The 7,412-nt window shown below is 34.5% G+C and overlaps 1 pseudogene; it reads right to left on the bottom strand.

The window, feature by feature from the left end:
• Positions 1 to 712: 712 nt before the first annotated feature.
• On the bottom strand, positions 713 to 831 carry LOC112481916 (annotated as a pseudogene).
• Between the last annotated feature and the right edge of the window lie 6,581 nt (positions 832 to 7,412).

Genomic DNA, 7,412 nt, shown 5'->3' with positions numbered 1-7,412 from the left:
GGGAAATAGATAAAGAAACAATTACCAAAGGCCTCATAAGGATAAAAGAACAGTAAACAATATGAATGATTGGTTTTACTTATTTATATCTTTTATATAGTGGTGTAGAGGTTAGGATCATGGACTATGAGGTCTGACTCCCCAGATTTGAATCCTGTCTCTGCCAGCTACTAGCTATGTGACTGTGGGAAAGTTATTTAGCCTCTTGGTGCAGTTATTTCCTTATCTGCCATATAGGAATAATAATAGTACCCAATTAACAAAATTATTATGAATATTAAATAAGTTAATATTTATAAAGTGGTAGAAAAGAGCAAGACACCCATGAAGCACTTTAAGTTTTGTTAAATACATAATATAGTGAAATACAAATCCATCATGTACATAAAATCTGTTTTGATCTGCCCTGGGATATTTTCGTATATGTGTGATTCTTTCGATTTTTATTTTACCTTTTAAAAATTTTATTTGTTTTTAAATTATAGTTAACATACAATATTAGTTTCAGGTGTATAAAATAGTGATTTGATATTTATATACCCATCTGCTACCATACAAAGTTATTATTTTATTATTGACTATATTCCTTATCTTGCATAGTATATCCCTATGATTTATTTATTTTTAAAATTGGTTTTATTACATTGATGCATTCTTAGCCACTTTTCTTTCTTTCTTTTTTATTATTTTTTCTTTATAATTTTTTTATTAACGCCTATAGCCCCTGGTGTTCCTAGGTGGTCTCCTTTCCAAGTACTAACCAGGCCTGACCCTGCTTAGCTTCCGAGATCAGACGAGATTGAGCACGTTCAGGGTGGTATGGCTGTAGACCAAGATTTATTTTTTAACTGAAAATTTGTACTTCTTAATCCTTTTTGACTTTTTTGACCATCCCCCCAACTCCTCCCCTTTGGCATCCATCAATTTGTTCTCTATTTCTGCATCTATTTCTGCATCTATTTCTGCATCTATTTGTTTTGTTTGTTCGTTTGTTTTATTTTTTAGATTCCACATGTAAGTAAAATCATATAGTATTTGTCTGCCCTGGAATTTCAACTTCAGTTATACATAGATATTTAATAGTCAGAAGCTAAATCGTTGTCCTGGCTTAATTTTAAATGCTGCCATACATCTATAAAAGGCACTACGCGGGAGAGGAAAGGAAGAAGCAACAGATCTTCCCTAGCTAGAGGGAGAGGGGAACTGGCACTGATGGAACAGCTATAATTTACTGGGCACAATGTTGAATATAATTCTCACAACTCTTTAAGGTTAGGTTGTCAACCCCTTGATGTGGAAATTGAAGATCAGAGAAGTTAAATATCTGAGCCAAGCTCACACAGCTAAGTAAATGCAACAAGTCAGGATTTGAATTCTGATGTATCTGACTTTGAGTGGAGTATTCTTTCCATTTCCTCTTTTGAGGGAGGTGGTGTAGCAAGGCAGTTAAAGGAAGGATTCTGCCAATGTTCTTATTGGTAAAAACACTCCAAAATGTTTTCTACCTTAACAATCACAGTTCAACTTATGGAGCCATGGATTTAACCACCACCTACCTTGTTTACCTCCAAATCTCACTCATGAGCATTAGAGCTGCATATCCAATGGTCAATGGACAGCTGTAGATATCTCAAATTCAACACATTCAAAACTAAGCTCATTATCTTTCTCCCCTAACATGTTACTCCTCCTGCATCCTCTATCCTGTAGAATGTCTCAAGTATTCACCTACTGGTTCAACACAAAAAGAGTAACATTTTCTAAACTGCAAAACGCTCGTGTTTAGTGAGATACACTAAGTATTTTGAGGAAAAGGGGTTCCGTGGTCAAATAACTTTAACATTAGGTTAAATAAAGTTAAATAGGATTTCTCAGAATTTTTAATATGCTAAGTTCATTGCAAATCTCTAAGAAATGGACATAATATTATATTAGATATGATTGCATTCAGTTGCAATTAGGTTGGGTTCACCCAACTCAGTAGCTTAACCAAATCGAGACTGATTTTTTTCACATGACAAGAAGCCAGGAGGTAGACAGTCCAGTGCAAGTGCAGCTGCTGAGTGAAGTCATCAAGACTTGTGTGGTTTTCTTCCTCATGGTCACAAGACGCCTGCCTGCTCCACCCCTGGGACTTGCGTCCCCATTCTAGGCAAGAGAAATGGAAAAAGAAGGAAAGGAAAGAAGATATATGCCAGCTGTCTTAAAAGGCTTTCTCAGCAACCTCACCCACATACTCGTATTTAATTTTCCAGAACTGGATTATGGGCCTCTCCAGACCATGAAGAAGTCTGAGGAGGTGATTATTTTGACTGGGCACATTGCCACCTTTAACAAAATCAGGCTTCTATTAGAAAGAAAAGGAGGTTAAAATGTTAGGTAGACAACTAGCTATATACGTCATCAAGAGTCAGCAATTTCACCAATGTACTTGGCCCAAGCACCTGTTAACATATTCTGCAGCTTCCCATCATTGACACATGGAAGACATTCTGTTTGGCTTGGCACCCAAATTCTATGATGTATCAGTTCCTCCCATGGGCTCCCTAGACTGCAGTGAACTACCAGCAGTCTCTGAGATGGACAACAGTGCTTTGTGCTCTTGCTTCTGCACACACTCGCCCTTGGCCTCTACTCTTCTCTTTCTAGCTAGTTCTCGCAGGTCCTCAGAAATTTAGTTCAGACAGTAACTGCTATGATGACTTTCTTTTTTACTCTCTCCTCTAACAGGGTTAGTTCCCCTCTATCTTCCCAAGGATTACTTCATTATTGTCAATTATAATTTTTTTTCTTATATATTGAGTGAGGGAAAAAACAGGAAGCAAAATTATATTTATGTTTTAATTATAACTATAGGAAATATATATATAAAAAAGGCATGGACTATATAAAAATATTAAAGATGATTATTTCTCTGGTTTCTAAACTTCAGCAATACCATGTAATTTTTATTACACTTTTATTTTAAAAAATATAACTACATAAGGCAGACTGTGAAAAAGCAGTACCTGAAAAGTGATACATCATAGGCTATTTGCAGCAAAGTGCAGCACTGTGGGCTCAGGAAGCTAGAAGAGCTACATGGAGGATGTGGACTTACCTTGACCTTAACAGCGGTTTGGTGGGGATGAATGTGGTGGCCAGCGTGGATGAGCTTTGCTGGTAACGGTCACATAAGTGCTCAGGTGTGAATATACAAAGTGCCTCTGGCAGAGTGAGTAGAATCTATTAGGAGAGGAAATTCATAAGGGTCAGTGGGAGATGGGGAAGAAAAAGTATATTAGTGCCAAACAGTTAAAGGCTTTGGCCGGTCTGGCTGATTTGTGTCGGAAAATTACATGATTACAGCCATTGTTATCTAGAAATGGCATGAAATGGATTAGAAAAGAGAGGACCTAGAAGGAGGGTTAAGAGCTACTCTATGAAAAAATATGGGTCTAAACCAAGGTGCCAATAGGAAAACGGAAAGAGAGAGAGGAATTGAAAGAAAAATCAAAAAACAAAGAATCGACAGGACTACAAAGTTCTGTCAATCATGAGAAATGACAGAAGATGGGAAGCAGTCAAGAAGGACCTCATGGCTCTGAACCTAGTTTGTTGAAAACAATGATAGTTTCTTTTTTCAGGAATAGGAGAATCTAGAAATTTAGTTGGTTTGGGAGGTGGGACAATAGGAGATGGCTGACTGCATTTTAAACAGGTTGATTTAGAGAGAACGGCAGGCCAGTCCTGTCCAGCAGACAGTTAACCTGGCTTTAGAGCTTAGCAGAGCAGGTTTAAGAATCATTTACGTGAAGATACAGTTGAAACAATAAGCAGAAATGACATGTCCAAGAGAAGTGAACTATTTTAAGAACACTTGCTGTCAATATTATAACTTTACCTAATTTGTAATTGTGATGATAAAACATTTTTATCATGCATAGGAAAAGACTTTGGAAGTTATTTAGGCCAACCTCTTTTTTGGACATGAGAAAACTGAGCTCCATTGAGATTACACACTTAAAACCTATTATTTCATAGACTCTAGTCTACTCAAGTTTCTACGGCTAGTTAGGTTGAGTGGCAGAGTTGTGACTGAGCCTTCTCTGTGTCCAGTACTCTTATGTCATCCATTGAGAGCACAAAAGTTCTACTAAATTTTCCTCGTTCTTTAGTTGAAAATCAAAGAAACTATTGTTCGAAAATTAGAAAACCAAAATTTAAAAGCCCATAATCTTCTAAATCAATTTCTAATTTGATTAAACAAAGGAAAACCTTTGTCTATATTAAGTGGGATTTCAAGATAAACACTACAGGACAATGTATATGAGCTGCTAATTAAGCTAGATATGCTCTATTTGATTTTATCTATAGGTCTTAATTTCACTGGATACTTTCTAATCCTAAAATTGTGCCACAATTTCAAACACAAGCACATTTCTGGACATTTTTATTCCAAATTTCACAAGATTACAACGCAATTTAGAGGGCAAATCTATGACACGATTTGCTTTAACCCTAAATTCAGTATAAGGGACCTTATTATAGAAGAGATTCAGTTATCAGGAGCATCAGAACTTCATTAAGCAATGTCAAACCATAATGCCATCTTCAGAGCTCAAGATTAACAGCTTCAGAGTATTAATACATGTTGGAAACCTGTGAGTGGGAAAAGAAATTGGAAGGCCATGCCACAAAAGATTACAATAAAAATAAGTTCATTTATTTTTCTGCAAAATTCAAAATAACACCTCCAATGTGCTCTACCTTAAACCTTCTCTACTTGCAAATGCTATTTATTCACAGAAATATTCCTTATTAAACTTAAAGAACAAAAACTTTAAAGCCAAAATTAATACAAAATTAATTTGAAAAAATGTATTGCTCTAGTGAAGGCTAAGCACTTTTTTATACGTGCAATTAGTCTCTTGAACATAACTGTAGAAGATTCCTTCATCATAAAGGAACAGTACATCATTTTGCCACTTTCCTCCCTCTTTCAGGAAAGTTTGAATGAATGCAAGCTTTATTGCAAACAGAGAAGACATCTTCTTTAAAAATGATTAATTATTGTTAGAATACATAATATTCCTATTATGGACAGAACTCTTTTTTGGTTATGAAAGCATGTAGAACTATATTAACACTTTAAAGCAATACTAAAATTTATATTAAAGAGAATTCTGAAGCAGCAGATTTCTCTGCTAATGACTATTCTACTAATGACCCTGTAGGAAGTTTGCTCTGTGTAACTATCATATTCTCTGTCTTTCCACCCACCCAATAGGCAAAAGCAGAGGTATAGATTACTATCTCTTACTCTGAAAAAAAACAAAAATCAATAATAAGTAGCTAGATAATAAGGATAATAAGTAGCTAGAGCCAGTAGCTTTGAATTCTTTTCTTAGCCTCACTGATGTGGTTCTCAATATAGTACTTTTAAATACTTCAAGAGAGTCAAATACACTATAGTTTCCTGTATATACCCCTCCTCCTTTATTTGGGGGAGGGGGATACAAAGGGATATATGTCCCTTTATAGACTGAAAATATTCTGCTGTCAGTAAAAAAATCTTGAATATGCATATAATTCAAAGGGATAAATAGAGTCCTATACAGAAATAAAAACTGTCCCTTTGTAAATCTAAGTGAAACTGTCCCTTTGTAAATCTAAGCGAAACTGTCCTAATGTGCTTACTCTTGATAGGACTTTTTCTGCCTATTATAACCATAACAATAACTGGAGTTTGTTGAGAACTTAATGTATGGCAGGCCCTGTACTAAATGCTCTACATACATTATCACCTTCAGTCCTCACAGTCACCCTAGGGAGATACTTCAATCATCATCCTCATCTTACAAATGAGAACAGAGACTCACTAGGCAGAGCTGAGACTGTAACCAAGCCACTGGTCTCCGAAGCCATGAGCAAAATCGTTATATCCTCATAGGTCTTTGGGAAATATAAAAAAGCCACAAGAAAGGCAAACTTATCATCCCAAGAAATCATTTTTCCTTTTGGTATATTTCTTTGTGATCTTATTTCTACCTATACAATTTTTGTTCCATACTCTTTTCACTTACTAATATTAAGTTATTAGAAATTCTCTTCAAATAGCAATTTTCATGGCCATTAACTGTTCTACTTAATGTCAAACTTATCTGGACACTTGGGCTATTTTCAGAATTTTTCTTTAAAAATAACACTTTTATAGCTCTCTATGTGAATTAAATATTTTCTTAATTTGGAATTATTTCTTTATAACCATTAAAATGGAAATACCAGGTCAAAGGAAAGGTATATTTAAGGCTACATTGCCAAATTTCTTCTCCAAAAGAGTTATACCAATTTGTACTACTACACTAATAGATGGTGCCTATTTCAATTTACTCATACCAGCACTGTATATTATACCTCAGAAATACAAATTTTTTAATTTGGAATGTGAAAAGTGATATTTTCAATTTGCATTTCTTTTACTGGATTGTATGTAAAATTGAACCTTTTTTTCTATGCCTGCTAAACAGTTTCTCTTCACTAGTTTCCTAAAGTGGAAGCTTAGGTTATCGTTTTTAGACCTTTCTTCTTTTCTAACATAAGCATTTAACGCTATAAATTTCTCTCTAAGCAAGTTGATTTTACTGTGCCCTATAAATTTTGATTTTATTCTTTTATTTTTCTTAAATTCAAAATATTCTAAAATTTCTCTTGAGACTTCTTCTTTAGCCCATGGGTTACTTAGAAGTATGTTGTTTAATTTCCAGATATTTGGAGTTTTCAACTATCCTTCTGTTATTTATTTGTAGTTTAATTCATCGTGGTCTGAGAATATACTTTGTATGATTTCTATTCTTTTAAGTTTGTAAGGTGTATTTAACGGCCCAGAATATGGTCTATCTTGGTTTATATTTAGAAGGATGTGTATTCTCCCATCGTTGGATAGAATATTCTATAAATGTCAACTTGATTGAATTAATCGATCATGCAAGTCATCTATATATTTACTTTTTTCACTCTTTTCAAATTATACTCACTTTTAGCAACTAGTGAACAAGCCAACAGAAGAAGAAAGTAAAAAAAACTAAATTACCCTTAAAGCTTATATTGTAGGAAACAGATTTCCATGCATGCTCTTTATGAAGTTTCTGGTTTTCTTCTATTCCCTCTTTCGAACAATAGAAAAGATGTTTGAGAGGAAAAGCTGGGTGAGCCAGAAACACAGAAGAAAATGTTGAAAGGAAACACCAATGACATCACTGGTCTGAGATTTTTCCATATTCTAAATAATGCTTTCAGACCTATTGAAAAAAAAGAGTTTATTGACCAAAGATTTTATCTTTATCTTCTTGAGAATTCATAATTTTTAATAAAAAGCAGTGTTATAACTCATCAAAAGAGCAGTTATAATCTTGCATTTTCAACTGACCCTG

The sequence above is a fragment of the Pteropus alecto genome, unplaced genomic scaffold, assembly GCF_000325575.1.
Source record: "Pteropus alecto unplaced genomic scaffold, ASM32557v1 scaffold94, whole genome shotgun sequence".
NCBI classification, from domain to species: Eukaryota; Metazoa; Chordata; class Mammalia; order Chiroptera; family Pteropodidae; genus Pteropus; species Pteropus alecto.
The sequence above is the reverse complement of the archived record's forward strand: the minus strand, read 5'-3'. Positions and strand labels throughout refer to the sequence as shown.